The 17,020-nt window shown below is 33.9% G+C and overlaps 1 protein-coding gene across 5 annotated transcripts in view; it reads right to left on the bottom strand.

The window, feature by feature from the left end:
- Positions 1–17,020, bottom strand: part of IL15 (interleukin 15) — a 157,904-nt gene that overhangs the window by 73,031 nt on the left and 67,853 nt on the right. The window contains exon 2 of one of the 5 annotated variants that reach the window (XM_074276391.1): positions 16,936–16,986. The exons of the other annotated variants lie outside the window; for them this stretch is intronic. The gene's annotated coding sequence lies outside the window, so the exon portion shown is untranslated. The remainder of the gene's footprint in view (positions 1–16,935; positions 16,987–17,020) is intronic. 5 annotated transcript variants of the gene reach the window in all.

Below are 17,020 nucleotides of genomic sequence, written 5' to 3'. Positions count from 1 at the left end.
ACAGTATGTATGCAGATAAATACAAATCAAGTAAATGCAAAACCATAGTGATGTAGAGGCAGAGACATTAACTAATAGGAGGGCATTCTGGAGAGTTCTCATGGGGTCAGTGGCATTTATTCCTTTCAAGAGAACTAAAATCTAACATTTCCTTATAGGGAATTTTCTGTTACCCCAAAAAAAATATCCTATCCAATTAAAAAGGAGAGATGGAGAACTTCTAAGCCCAAGTGATTCACTTGGGCTCATCTTTTTCAGTAGCTGAGATTACAAGGATGCACAGTAGAATGAGAAAAAAAAAATGTTCCAATGGCTACAAAGGTAGCTAAAGCGCCCCAGAGAAGAACCTAAAGCTTGGTCAGATACAGAAAACACCAAATCACCAAGATGATCTACTGTATCCTGGACCATACCCGTCATCTTAACTTTTGTTTTGCCACTGGACTTAGATGAATGAGAGAATGAAATTGATGACTTTACTTTGTACAATACTATCTCATTTTAGTCCAATTCATGCTTGGGTCATTCTTGGCCTATGATGTTATTAGTCCTCTTGCAAAGGACAAGCAACAACAGCCATGTCCAGCCCATGCACATCAAGTTTAGTGAAATCCACAACCTACTTCATTTGACAATTTTCTAGTTGAATTCCTGAAGGCTTGAGGAGATGAAAGAAGAGGGATGATAAATATGAAAAGAGAAAAAAGAGGAAGAAAATAAAAAGAGGAAAAGATAGAGAAGAAAGATGGAGAGAGGGACAGAGAGGAGAGAGCTGATCCCTAGTTCTCTTTTACTCTCTTATACAAATCTGAATCAGATCTCCTATATGCTTCTGTTTCTTCCCTTCCTACTCTACTGCTACCAAATATCAAATTAGTAACTAATTGCTGAGAGTATTATAATTTTTTAAAAACTAGATTGTATAGTAATTGGCAATGGACTTTAACCAAAAATAACTAGTTTCCAGACTTCTTTCTTCTACTTCTTTGCTATACATTCTTGAACGATTCAACTCATTTCCCCTGAATTTCCTCCTCAGTAGAAGAAATAGCAAAAAATTCTACATCCTAGACAGATCGCATAAGGAAAAAAAATATGTATTTTGAATCAGAAGAATTGAATTTAAATCATGCTCTGGTACTTGCTACATGTGAGACTACAACCGTCATTTAGTTATTTTTAGGTCTCCTCCTCAGCCATAAAGTAAAGAAATTAAATAGATGACCTTAAATTTTCTACCAAGGCCTTAAATCTATGATACTATGATGAATTTCTGCTTGAAAATATTCATTTACAGGAAAGTCCACTAATTCACGAAGCAGCCCATTACAATTTTGGACCATTCTAATAGCTAGAAAATTCATCTTTACTTCTATGTTGAAATTTGCCTCTCATTTCTCTTTACCCATTTGTTCTAGTTCTTCTCTTTGAAACAGTTATTCCAAGTCGAGGGCCTGATTTGGACAAAGGATCCAAGGAGGAAACATACAGGATGTGTCCGTCATAGAAGGGCCAGTCTTGAAAGAAGCTGAGAGCAGGTGAAAGGAAACAATAATAACAGCTCACAAAAGAGTCATAGTATTTCTTCACCGTCATGGCAAGCAAGTATTGAAAGCCAAGATGGTATCTTGAAAGCAGACAGCCTTGAATCCAGGATAAATAATTCAATAGCATTAGACAACCAGCCAAAGCTTTTAGGTCAAGGAATGACCTTATTGGAATGATGCCTTAACTTAGACTGAATGATCCAAAGAGAGAGTATACATCTGCTTTCTAGATTTTCTTGCAGATCACTGATAAAAATATTAAGAATAGGACCAAGGATATAGCCCTATAATATGCTACTAGAAAATTTCTTCCTGATGGACCCCTTCCATTAACCAATATATTTTGGGTACAGTTACTGCTCTATGAATTCACCTATCACTTCATTTCCACTCTTCCAACTAAATTTATTAGTAACATTATCAATTGCCTTTCTGAAATTTTGATAATGTTCTTTTAATGACAATCCCATGGTATGCCTATATAGGGACCCAATCACAATTCAAATTAGAAAAAAGGTCAGTTCAGCACAAATTATTCTTATCAATCATATGCTGACTTATTATAACTGCTTTTTCTGTTTAATCATGTGTTTTTAGAAATTTATTACAATGTCAAGATACCTGGGAAACTAAAAAGTACAATGAATAGAATGTCAAGCCCGGAGTCAGGAGGACCTGAGTTCAAATCTGATCTCAGACACTTAATATCTCAGTGACTCTGAGCAAGTCACTTGATCCTGTTTGCCTCCGTTTCCTTATTTGTTAAATGAGCTGAAGGAAATAGCATACCACATCAATATCTTTTCTAAAAATACAACAAATAGGATCATAAATAACCAAACATAACTAAAACAACTGAACAACAAAACCACCTATTTTTTGCTTCAAGAACTAATTCTTCTCTGTCTTATAAAAATTGGTCAGCTTTGGTCCATCATCTAACAGCTATTTTATCCTTTAAAAATTTTCCCAGAAGGGGACAATTAGATGGTACAGTAGAAAGAGTATGGGTCCTGAAGTCAGGAGGACCTGAGTTCAAATCCAGCCTCAGACACTTAATACTTAGTAGAAGTGTGACCCTGGGCAAATCTTTTAATCCTAATTGCTTCACCAAAAAAAGATATTTTTTAAATGATCAAAAGAGATTCTGAGATCATATACCTCCAGTTTATTTCTAGATCCTGGAATATAATAATTAATTTTGGACTAAAGATCTGAACTTCCTTCAAGTTGCTCTCAAAGTAGCATGCAATCATTCTAGTCTACCCTTTCCATTTCTGAGGTAAATTCTAGACCACAACTCAAAATGTAGTGATGATGAAACTAGATTGTATAATGGATAGAGCACCTGCTCTGAAGTCAGGAAGAATAATGAGCTCTTGGCCAGAAATGGAGTACATCTAAAATGGGTTCGTTTATTAAGGAGAAAAAAAAGTATATTATCTAGAAGTTTTGAAAATCTAATGAAAAAGCTTTTAACTAAAAAATAAGAGGGAAGAGAAAACTGATGGCCCTTTAATTCATTATATGTAATTGTTCAACTATCCCTATATCCATCTAAGAGCAGAGAGTATATCCAGCATATAGAGTTGCAAGAGCAACATTGAAAAATAGCAAAGAAATGCCTGAATTGACAAGAAACAAAACTAAAAAAAAAATATAAAGAGTCTTGTATTAGATAGTTCATACACAAATATACATATCATGAATAAGATATGAGAGAACTGTGGTTTTGGCTTTTTCAGAATTTTCAAATATATGCAAAAATAGTTTTCAACATGAACCTTTGTGTTCCAAATTGTACTCCCTCTCTTCCATTTCCTCTAAACAGCAAGTAATCTAAAATATGTTAAACATGTGCAATTCTAATATATATATATATATATATATATATATTTCTACATTTATCATGCTGCACAAGAAAAAGCAGATCAAAAGGGGAAAAAATAAGAAAGAAAAAAAGCAAGTAAACAAGTTTTGGTTTTATAGAGTGTTATTACCAAAATAATATAAAGGCCACAAGAATGGAGCTAAATTTCAAGTTTGGACCAATAACAATTTATATTTTTGCCAGCAACAACTTTCCTGCCATATGTTAAAGATGGATAGTAGTACCAGTCAACTATGTATTCCATATACACTATTAACCAAGGAAAATATAGATACTCTGGTACATAGACCACATATACAGAACCTATGATACTAACCAGAGAAAAAGGTAAGATTATTTGTGATAATCCAATTAGTTTAGCCACAAATGCCAAGTATAACAGAGTTGGTTTAGAACATTCATCAGAAAGTGTGTCCCTGATTTACATCAATTTTGTTTCATTGAACTAACTATCTTTGTCTCAATTATCCTTAGAGGCCTGGAAGAGAGCAAAAACATGACAGAATGATCAGCTGTTCAACAGTTGGAATGGCTAATATAAATAATGAAATAATGAAATGCTACTCTACTGTAAGAAATGCTAAAAGGAGTGATTTCAGAGAAACCTGAGAAGATTTATATGACCTGATGCAGAATGAAATAGGCAGAAACAGGAAAAGAAGTTATGAGATCAAAAACAAACAAACAAACACAACAAACAACAAAAAAAACAACAACAACAAACTTCAAAAAGGTAGTGTTGATGGGAAGAAGACCTGAGTTCAAATTTAGCCTTAAACACTCATTAGCTATGTGACCTGATCAAGTCACTTAACTTCTGCTTGCCTCAATTATGTCAACTATAAAAATGGGACGATAGCATCTATCTGAATGATTTGTTGTAAAGATCAATTGGGATAATATTTATGAAGCACTTAACACAGTGCCTGGCACATAATAAGTGTTTTCCCTAAAGACAAACAACTTTGAAAGACTTAAGAAAACTAATCAACAACATGACTTAGATTCCAAAGGTTTAATGAACAATAACACAGAAGTGATGAATTTGAAGTATAAAATGAGTTCTATTTTGAGATAAGATCAATTCAGAAATTTCTTTTGCTTCACTATGCATATTTGTCAAAAGGATTTTCTTTTTCTTTTCCCAGTAGAGGGGAAGGGGAAGAAGAAGGAAGGCAGAAAGTATTTCTCAGTTAAAAAAAAAAAAAAAAAAAAAAAAAGATTTCATTAGGAAAAAAGGAATGGACAGAGACTCACAAAGATAATGCATTGAAATCATCTATTGCCTACAGGATAGTTATTTGAATTCCATGGTAAACAATAAGAGGGAAAAATCAACAGAAAGTAAAGCAAATTCTGAATATGAATCTGATCATTTGTTACCAAAAAAATTAAATCAAATCTGAGCAAGATGATGATTCAAATAAGGAGAAATTTTTATACTGATGACATTAGAAGAAAAAAAAAATTGAATTCAGTTTATTCCATTCTTTCTGTTTAAGTAGGGATGAAAGATTGATCCATTAACTTTTCCTGCATAATATTCCAGATAAAATTCTACCAAATAGTTAAGAAACATTTGATTTCAATTTTTAATAACCACAGTTATTGTGTTGATTTCTAAACCAGGAAAAGCAAAAATAGAGAAAGAAAAATATAGACCAATTTTCTTAATGAATATTGATATAAAATTTTATATTGATTTTGTAAATAAAGTACTGGTAAGTAGATTACAGCAATATATTACAAAGATCATATTCTATTACCAGGTGAGATTTATCCCAGGAATGCAGGACTATTTCAATATTAGGAAAACTATCAGCATAATTGACCATATCAATAACAAAAACAACAATCATATGATTATATCAATCAAGGCAGAAAGGGCCTCTGATAAAATACAACAACTATTAAAAACATTAGAAAACATAAGATGAATCAGTGGAGCTCTTCTTAAAATAAGTAGTATCTATCTAAAACCAAGTGCAATCATTATGTGTAATGGCGAGAAACTTGAAGCCTTCCCAGCAAGATCAGGAGTGAAGCAAGGATGTCTTTAATCACCATTATTATTCAATATTATACTAGAATTGCTAGCTCTAGAAAAAAAATAAGAAAACAAATAAAATATAATCAATGAAGAATCAAACTATCAATCCTTGCATATGATATTATGGTTTACTTAGTGGACCCTAGAAATTCAACTTAAAAACTAATTGAAACAATTAACAATTTCAAGCAAAGTTGCAGAATATAAAATGAACCCACATAAAATTATCAACATTTATATATACTACCAACAAAACACAGCAGAAAAAGCAAAAAGTTAAATTTCATTTAAAGTAGCTATAGGTTATAGATGAAGAAATAAAAGCTATGTATACAAACATGAAGAAGTGTTCTAAATCACTCTTCATCAGAGAAATTCGAATTAAAACATCTCTGAGGTATAATTTCACACATATCAGAGGGACTAAAATGACAAAAAAGAATGATAAATGTGGAAGGGAATATGGAAAAAATTGAGACACTAATTCACTATTGGTAGAGTTGTGAACTATCCCATTTTGAAGAACCAAACATTCTAGAGAGTAATTTGGAACTATGCCCAAAGGGCAACCAAATTGTGCATCCCACAACCAGGTCTGTATCCCAAAGAGATCATAAAAAAAGGAAAAAGTATCTATATATGCAAAAATATTTATAGCAGCCTTTTTTGTGGTGGCAAAATATTGAAAACTGAGTTATCAACCACCAATTAGGGAATGGCTAAACAAGCTGTAGCATATGAATATAATAGATTACTCTTGTGCAATCAGAAATTATAAAGAGGAAGATTTCAGAAAAACCTGGAAAGAATTGTATGAACTGATGCAAAGGGAGCAGAACCAGAAAAATATTGTATGCAGTATCAGCAATAGTGTGTGATGATAAATAAAAATGACTCTAAAAAGGAAAATGCTATCCACATCCAGAAAAAGAACTGAAGGACTCTGAATGCAGTTTGAAGCATTTTTTTAAACTTACTTTTTTAAATTTTTTTTTCTTCTGATCTATTTCTTTCCTTTTTTTTTAAAGTACTCATAGTTACCACATAAATAAATAACACAAAAATATATAACTGCCAATGTCTTAGGTTAATTTATTGTGTTTATAATGTTAACCTTGTATAATAAGAATAGTTGTGTTCACCACAAAATTTCCTGGGGCTGCAAATTTTTTATTAAAGGACAATGTAGAAAGGCCACAGAGAAAGATGAAGCAGTTATATGTTGCTGGGCAAGATGGGACAGAGCTCAAATGCCTTACAAAATTTTCTAGACTAGACAGTCACCGATATTTTTGCATAAAAAATACGGGATAATGTAGTGAAATCAAAAAGTTTTCCTATTATAGTACTATGGTTCAATTTAAGGAAGTAGAGATTTGGATAGAATTACCTCATTCTGGAAATTTAATAACTCCTTAGAAATAAATGGGTTTCTGAACACAATAAAGGGCAGTTTAGCACAAAGAGTCAAAGTTTAGCAAGGAAAATAAAATTCAGTAAGAAAAAAAAAAAAGAATAGAAGATTTCTAAGAAGAGGAAAAAGAACAGAGCTAATTTCAGCCTAAATCCCTGTAACTTCCAGTGTCATGTGACTGCTGAAGGAAGAGCTTTCTTAGTGGCTGATGAAACTGTTTGGGAAAACTATATAAAACATTCTGTCTTTTGATTGAAAAGGTCCATAGCTATAAGATGACAAAACTGATCAAATACAGCTGTAATATTCTCTTCAGTGGAAAAGTTTATTAATTACAGGCCCTTGAAAGTTTAAATGAGATTTCATGGGATGACCCTGAAGCTTCAAACATGATTCAGAAAAGAGGTATTTTCTTAAAAAGAAAAGTAATGGCTAAACCAGGAGGAAATTAAAGTATTGTTTCATATCAAATACATACATATATATATATATATATATATATATATATATATATATATATGTATGTGTGTGTATGTGTGTGTGTATTATGTGTATACATATATAGAGAGACATATAGACTATAGAAATATATATATATATATATATATATATATATATATATATATATTCAGATAAAAAATTTAGGAATCTTAGTGTGAAAGATAACAATGGAGAACATCTATGTGAAGACCCATAGAAACAGAATAGAAGCAACATTGTTGTGAGAGAATATTATAGACTGTCTAAAAGGAAGGAGGAAAAGGAGAAGGAAAGGAGAGATTTGGGATATGTGCCATAAGCCGAGCACAGAAACATGAAGAAGTTTCAATCATCAGATAATTGCCAGAGTTTTCTCAGCCAAAAGCAGAACAATTTATAAACTACTAATTGCTTTCATGATGATGTTATCCTTTGAATAACAGAGGAGAAGGGAAAAAAAGAAAAACCACAATGCTATTTTGTACCTCATTTTTAATGAGCAGGACTAATGGATATAACAAGAATCTATTGTTTTTGACCCATACCAGTTATGTCTCACACTTCATGACTTTACTTCCAGTGTTTGTGACAAATATACAAGAGTAGATTGTTATTTCTTTCTCTAGCTCTTTCAACAGCTGGGGAAACTGAGATAATTCAGGGTCACAGAGCTAGTAGATATCAGAGACGAAGTTTGAACTTGCTGACTTCAGGCCCAGATCTATCCACTTTGCCACCTAGCTGCCCAGCAAGAACATGAGGGATAAGTAACTGATACACTGTAAAACATTATGTTAAGGAAGAAGAGGAAGCCAGGTACAATCTAAAATACAAACTAGATTTGGGAAGAAAAGATTCCAAAGGGTGTCAGAAAAAATGTAGCAAAAATGCCCAGGGGAGACCAGCCCAATGAGGATGAGAAGTTCCAAAAAAAAAAAGGAAATTCTAAAGACAAAAAGAAATAATCCTGAGGAGGAATGCAGTTTCTCCAAACAAACAAATGTAGATGCCAAACTTCTTAGTCCTCATATTTGTTTAATAAAAGTACAAAGAAAGTGAAAGCAGGGGACTTCCGGCCAAGATGGCGGCATGGAGGCAGACAGCTGCTTGAGCTCTGCATTTTCTCTCAGAATTTACTTCATGACAAGCCTCAGAGTTAATGCTTGACCAGAAAACAAACCCACAAATATTCACCAACAGAAGACATCCTTGAAATTCGCCAGAGAAGGTCTATGTGTGCTCTGGGGAGGGTCAAACAGACTGGGGCGCAGACTGAGGGCAGGCAGACAGAGTGAGACAGGCAGCTCACACAGCTCACACTGGAGTGGGTCAGGGTATGATCTCTGCCGTTTCTGCAAAAAGACTTTTTCCCCAGTGTGGATATTCCATCTTGGGAGCAAGTCAGGAGCAGCAGAGAGGGTGTAAACACCAGAGGTGAAGAATAAAACCCTGGAAAGCTAGCATCTCTCAGAACCCGTCCACCCCCAACCCCCACCTGGACTGACTCAGAGCATTCTCAGAGCCTCAGAGTGCAGACGCAGCACAGCCATCACTGTTCTGTTAGTGGCTCGCTGCTGTCCTTCCCCCCAGTCTGTAGAGGAAGCCCATTAATACCATGCAGCCCCATCCTCCAAAAAACAGACCAATTCTTTCTCTTGTCAATTTGTTTTCTTTGAGTCCTGCTCTGACAAAATGAACAAAAAATTCAAAAGGGCTGTAACCATTGACAGCTTCTGTATGGAGAGAGAGCAGACTTCAAATACTGAGGAGACTAAAAGTAGACTGTCCCCAGAGGAATCCTCTAAGGGGGATATGAGCTGCTCCTCAATACAAAAGAACCTCATAGAGGAAATCAAAAAGGCTCTCACAAGAGAGCTAGAAGAGAAATGGGAAAAGGAAAGGGAAGCTTGGCAAGAGAGCCTGGAGAAGTCATTCCACGCATTTAAAGACAGAATAGATAAAGAAAACAAATCATTGAGAAATAAATTAGTGAGCTGGAAAAGGTAAACAACTCCAAGGAAAACAGAATTAGTGAGCTGGAAAAAGAAAACAGCTCTCTAAAAAATAAAATGGATAAAATGGAAAAAAATTCCATAGAAGATAAAAACTCAATTGGACAATTAAAAAGAGATATAAAAAAAGTGAGTGAAGAAAATACATCATTGAAAATAAGACTTGAACAAGTAGAAATGAATGACTCAAGGAGAAACCAAGAGGTAGTCAAGCACAATCAGAGAAATGAAACAATTGAAAAGAATGTCAAGTACCTTATTAGAAAGACAACAGACCTGGAAAACAGATCCAGGAGAGACAATTTGAGAATAATCGGACTCCCTGAAAAATGTGAGGAAAAAAAGAGCTTGGACACTATTTTCGAGGAAATTATCAAAGAGAATTGCCCAGATGTTTTGGAAACAGAGGGTAAAATAGACATTGAAAAAATTCATCAATCACCTACTGAAAGGGACCCTAAAATCAAAACGCCAAGAAATATAGTGGCCAAGTTCAAGAACCATCAGACAAAGAAAAAAATACTGGAAGCTGCTAGAAAAAAGCAATTCAGATATGGAGGAGCCACAATAAGGATAACCCAGGATCTAGCAGCATCCACATTGAAAGAACGCAGGGCCTGGAACATGATATTCTGAAAGGCTAAGGAACTTGATATGCAGCCAAGAATAACTTACCCAGCAAAAATGAGCATCGTTTTCCAGGGAAGAAGATGGACATTTAACAAAATAAATGAATTCGATCTATTCTTGATGAAAAAACCAGACCTACATAAAATGTTTGATCTTCAAATACAGAACTCAAGAGATTTCTAAAAAGGTAAAAAGAAATCTTGAGAACCATACTTCTGCCATAAAAATATGTAAAGAACATATGTATAATTTGTCCTAGAAACTAGAGATGGAAAGGAAATTATATCATAAAAAAGGGTAAAGTGGTGGTACTACATCTCATGAAGAGGCAAAGGTAACCTATTATATCTGAGAGAAAGAAAGGAGGGAGATGAACATAGTATGTATCAATAGACATATTCGATTTATGGTGAAACTTCTTCCACTTCATTGAAAGTGAGAGGGAAGGAGTAAGCTAAGGGGAAAGGAATACAGAAATTGTGAGGAAAAGGGGTAAAATAAGGGGAGGAACTTTGAGGTGGGGGAGGGATACTAAAAAGGGAGGGCTGTGAAAAGCAAGTGGTGTTCACAAGTTTAATACTGGGTAGGGGGGTAAGAGGGAAGGAAAGGGGAAAAACATAAGCAGGGGTTAACAGGATGGCAAGCAATATAGAATTAGTCCTTCTAACCATAAATGTGAATGGGGCAAACTGCCTCATAAAGAGGAAGCAGTTAGCAGACTGGATTAAAAGTCAGAATCCTACTATATGTTGTTTACAGGAAACACACCTGAAACAGGGTGATACATTCAAACTAAAAGTATAAGGGTGGAGCAGAATCTACTATGCTTCAGGCAAAGCCAAAAAAGCAGGGGTAGCCATCCTCATCTCAGATCAAGCAAAAACAAAAATTGATCTAATTAAAAGAGATAAGGAAGGGCATCATATCCTTCTAAAGGGTAGCATCAATAATGAAACAGTATCAATATTAAACAGATATGCACCAAGTAGTGCAGCATCTAAATTCTTAAAAGAGAAATTAAGAGAGCTGCAAGAAGAAATAGACAGCAAAACTATAATAGTGGGAGATCTCAACCTTGCACTCTCAGCATTAGATAAATCAAACCACAAAATAAATAAGAAAGAAGGCAAAGAGGTAAATAGAATACTAGAAAAGTTGAATATCATAGATCTTTGGCAAAAGGTAAATGGAGACAGAAAGGAGTATACTTTCTTCTCAGCAGTTCATGGAACCTATACAAAAATTGATCATATACTAGGGCATAAAAACCTCAAAATCAAATGCAGTAAGGCAGAAATAGTAAGTGCATCCTTTTCAGACCACAATGCAATTAAAATTACATTTAATAAAAAACCAGGGAAAAAATAGACCAAAAATAATTGGAAACTAAATAATCTTATACTAAAGAATGATTGGGTAAAACAGCAAATCATAGACATAATTAATAATTTCACCCAAGAAAATGACAATAAGGATACATCATACCAAAATGTGTGGGATACAGCCAAAGCAGTAATAAGGGGAAGTTTTATATCTCTACAGGCCTACTTGCATAAAATAGAGAAAGAGAGGGCCAACGAATTGGGCTTGCAACTAAAATTGCTAGAAAAGGAACAAATTTAAAACCCCCAGACAAACACAAAACTTGAAATTCTAAAAATAAAAGGTGAGATTAATAAAATTGAAAGTAAAAAAAACTATTGAATTAATTAATAAAACTAAGAGTTGGTTCTATGAAAAAAACCAACAAAATAGACAAACCCTTAGTAAACCTGATTTAAAAAAGGAATGATAAAAAGCAAATTGTTAATCTTGAAAATAAAAAGGGAGAACTCACCACTAATGAAGAGGAAATTAGAACAATAGTTAGGAGCTACTTTGCTCAACTTTATGCCAATAAATTTGATAACTTAAATGAAATGGAAGAATACCTTCAAAAATATAGCTTGCCCAGATTAACAGAGGAAGATGTAAGCAGTCTAAATAGTCCCATCTCAGAAAAAGAAATAGAACAATCTATTAACCAACTCCCTAAGAAAAAATCCCCAGGACCAGATGGATTTACATGTGAATTCTACCAAACATTTAAAGAACAACTAACTCCAATGCTATATAAACTATTTGAAAAAATAGGGATTGAAGGAGTCCTACCAAATTCCTTTTATGACACAGAGATGGTACTGATACCTAAACCAGGTAGATTGAAAACTGAGAAAGAAAACTATAGACCAATTTCCTTAATGAATATTGATGCTAAAATCTTAAATAAGATATTAGCAAAAAGACTTCAGAAAATCATCCCCAGGATAACACACTATGATCAAGTAGGATTTATACCAGGAATGCAGGGCTGGTTTAATATTAGGAAAACTATTAGTATAATTGACCATATTAATAATCAAATTAATAAAAACCATATGATCATCTCAATAGATGCAGAAAAAGCATATGATAAAATCCAACATCCATTCCTACTAAAAACGCTTGAAAGTATAGGAATAAATGGACTATTCCTTAAAATAATAAGGAGCATATATTTAAAACCGTCAGTAAACATCATATGTAATGGCGATAAACTAGAACCTTTCCCAGTAAGATCAGGAGTGAAACAAGGTTGCCCACTATCACCATTACTATTCAATATTGTACTAGAAACGCTAGCCTCGGCAATAAGAGCCGAGAAAGAGATTCAAGGAATTAGAGTAGGAAATGAGGAAATCAAACTATCACTCTTTTCAGATGACATGATGGTATACTTAGAGAACCCCAAAGACTCTGCTAAAATGCTATTAGAAATAATTCAGAACTTTAGCAAAGTTGCAGGATACAAAATAAATCCACATAAATTCTCAGCATTTTTATACATTACCAATACAATCCAAGAGCAAGAGATACAAAGAGAAATTCCATTTAAAATAACTGTGGATAGTATAAAATATTTGGGAATATATCTACCAAAGGAAAGTCAGGAATTATATGAGCAAAATTACAAAACACTTGCCAGAAAAATTAAGTCAGATTTAAATAATTGGAAAGACATTCAGTGTCCTTGGATAGGCCAAGCGAATATAATTAAGATGACAAGACTCCCTAAACTAATCTATTTATTTAGTAGTTTAGTAGTTCAAAAAAAAACAAATGTAAAAAAAATTTTTACATGTAATTGGGGGGGTAAGTCTGACAAATCTGACAAGAAATGTTTAGGATAATAAAATGGATTTAATCATGAGAGCTGTAATAGGGGAAAACTGAGATTAGAATGAGGTGTAGGACAACTGTTTGAGGTAGAAGAGATAAGGATAAAAGAAAATAGAAAGCAAATGAAACATTCCATTCTTATTTGGATTATACTTTTTCTGTCAAGGAAAATGCTCTTTGGACAAAAGAGAATATAACAAAAATAACTAATAGAGAATTGAAGTCCAAGATATGTGGGAAAATAATGCAAATCTGGCTACCCCTCTTTGATGATTTTAATTCATCAAGATTAAAAGAACCAGATCTCTACTGACCAAATAAGTGCTAAATGTGACTGTAAGCAAATATCAGTATCTCAAAAATTATGGGAAATAAAAACCAGAAGGAGAATGAGAGAGAGAAATCTGGGAACCAGAAAGTAGCTATTATTATCTTAATTTCCTTTTTTTGTATCTTTTTTTTCCCCAAGAAAATCAAGGTAAGATTTATTTTAGCTGAGATATGATTGTGTGGATTGTATATATACTTCCCCTCCCCCAATTACATGCAAAAAGAATGTTTAACATTTTTTTCTTTTTTTTTTTAATTTTGAGTTCTAAATTCTGTTCCACTTTCCCTTTTTCTCCATCACTAACAGAAAAGACAAGAAATTTAATATAGGCTACATTAATGGAAAAACAGTCATGGAATAACTATTTTGATATTAGTTAAATTGTGAAAGAAAATGCAGACTGAAAAACAACAACAAATGAGAAAAACTTAGGAAGTTTAAAAAATATATATGTTTCAATGTGCATTCAGGATCCATCAGGTTTTGTTTTTTTTTTCTGGAGGTGGAGAACGTTTTTGATCATTAAGTCCCTTAGAATCTGCTTGGAACATTGCATTGCTAAGAATAGCTAAATCCTTCATAGTTCCTCATGATAAAATAATTTTATTACTATGTACTATGTTCTCTGGGTTCTGATCACTCAGTTCAGTATTATCAATTCAAGCAAATCTTTCCAGGTTTTTCTGGGGTCATCCAGCTCATCACAGCTTATATAGCTCAAGATATTCATCACAATCATATAATACTTTCAGGTATTCCACCGTTGATGAGCATCCTCTTGATTTCAAATTCTTTAGCACCATAAAAAGATCTTCTATAAATATTTTGTACATATAAGTCCTCCTTCTCTTTTTAAAAATCTTTTTGAAATATATAAATAGTAATGATATTGCTAGGCCAAAGGGTTTATAGTTTTATAGCCCTGTGGGCTTTCTAGAATGGCTACATCAGTTCACAATTCCACCAACAGTACGTAAGTGTCCCAATTTTTCTACATCTCCTCTAACATTTTGATCTGTCTTTTCTGTCATATTAGTCAACCTAACAGCTTATGAGGTGTTAGAATTGTTCAATTTGCTTATTTCTAATCAATAGCAACTTTGGGAGCTCTCAGCCCACAGACCATAAAGGGAACAGACAAAGGAGAATACAGAGGACTCTTTGTTGGCACTGAGTGCAGGACTCTATTGCACTGTCCATATGTAATGCAAGTTCCCACGGTGAGGAGGAACACTATCACACTAGAATATGATGTCACGGGGGATCAGAATCCTGGTCACAGTTTCAGGGCAGATAATAGTGCTTGTGGTTGCTCACAAACCAGAGCACAGGCCACAAAAGCAGGGACCATACATCTCCTAGATCATACCATCTTAGAAGAACTGCAAATTTATAAACCCCCAGAGATAGCTCTGAAAACGGCAGCACAAAAATCCCTGAATCTTGGACCAGTGCTCCCTACGCCCTTGTTGACCCTGTCACTCCAGAATTCATCCTGAGATAATACTTTAAAACTGTTTGCATGAGAATTTGAAGGAACTCAGGGGAGTCCCTGCTATCTTTGTTCTACCCTTAATTTTGAATAAAAAGAAAAATGTAGTATATATAAAATACGGGCCATCTGTTCCTGGCAAAATTGCAAAATACATTATAAAATACTTGGTGAGTATACAGAAAAGGAAGTGGTGACTACAAAGAGCAGCATGGTCTCAAGAACATCTCATGAAAAACAAACCTTGTGTCTATTTTTTGCATGTAAAAACTGCTAGATTGTTAAATCAGAAAAATGTAATTAATAAAAATATAAGCAAAGCATTTGACAAAAGGCATTATGTAGTTCTTGGGAATAAGACAGATGTGAGTTAGAAGATAAATGAAGTGAAAATTGATTAATAGCTTAATGTCAACTCAGAGGGAGATTCTAGAGAAGTATAATAGTCATCTAGCTATCCTTGACTTTATAGTATTAATTTTTTTAGTAATAACTTGTTTATCAAATCAGTAGGTAACACAAATGTAGAAGGGATAGGTATATAAAAAGAATGATAGAGTAAGAATCTAGAGTTACTGAAAACCTAGACTATACAATTATATAAAATTAAATTTAATAATATAAATGTAAAGTCTACAATTGGACATAAAATCAAATGGATTAAAAAAGATGGGAGAGATAGAGCTAGACAGCAACTCACATTAAAATACTGTAGTCTCCAGAGAACTCCTAGCTCAATGGGATTCAGTAGGATGATAAGGCACCTATGCTAGATGCTAAAGTGGTATTAGACTTATGCAAGGCAGATGGTTCAGAATAAGGGAAGTAGTAGCCCCGTTGTATTTTGTTTTTTTATGAAGCTATAGGGGGAGGGGATATAGTAAGCTCATTTACAGTGTCCCATTTTAGAAAGGTCATGGATGAGGTAAAGAATATTCAAAGAAGGGTAGCCTGAATGATGAGTCAATACATATGAGGATTCCTTAACAGAACTAGGGACGTTTAACCTGGAGAAGAAAAGACTGGTGGTTCACATGATAGCTGTTTTCAACAATCTAAATAAAAAAATAGAAGAGTGCCTGCAAAAGTCAAAAATATTTTCATAATAATACTAAGATGTTTTAATTTCTAACATGGCAAATTTTCATAAATATTAAAAAAAATCTTTAAGGAGTTCTCAATTAGTTTTAAGAGTGAAAAAAAATGACCTAAGATCAAAAAGTTTTATAATCATTGAAGAGAAGTATTATATTTATTCTGTTTAATCCCAGATGATAAAACTAAGAATAATGGGTGGAAATTACAGATTTATAGCTATTCCAAACTAGAATGGTAATGGGTCAAGGTAATGGGCTCTCTAATCCCCAACAACACACACACACACACACACACAATGGGTCCCCTAGAGATCCTCTCATTGGGATAATGTCCAGAATTTTACTGTCCAGTTGTGGCTTTCATCAGTTAGCCTGAAGTCCCTTCTAACTCCAGTATCTCAATTGGAATTGTAAACCTTAAAATGGTATAGAAATATAAGCTGTGATTGTATGAATTAAGAGAGAAGAGGGACTCTAGGCAAGCATAAAGGATAAGGGGGAAAGGTAGGAGACAGGTTTGTGTTACATACATTTGTCTTATTTGACAAGCTCTCTCACTTTCCCTTCTTTGTTCATTACTATGATTCACATGAGCCATCTCATTATTCCTGACTTTTGAAAAGTCACCCATTTTATCTACCTTCTAGTCTGATCCAGTGGCACTAATACATTTCTTTGCTAAAAGTACAGTGACAACTCTGCTCTCCCCTGGTGAGACCGCCATGAAAGTACTAGCAGCACAGTATATTTCGGGTCAGGGGACCGAGGTTTGTACCCTGGCTCTCATGCTTACTGTCTGGGTGATCTTGAATAAATCACTTTTAACAGCTTTCAGTTTTCTTCTCTGCAAAATGAAGAGAGTGAAATGGATAATGTCT

This window comes from Sminthopsis crassicaudata, chromosome 6, assembly GCF_048593235.1.
Source record: "Sminthopsis crassicaudata isolate SCR6 chromosome 6, ASM4859323v1, whole genome shotgun sequence".
Lineage (NCBI taxonomy): Eukaryota > Metazoa > Chordata > Mammalia > Dasyuromorphia > Dasyuridae > Sminthopsis > Sminthopsis crassicaudata.
This window is presented reverse-complemented; position numbering and strand designations above follow the sequence as displayed.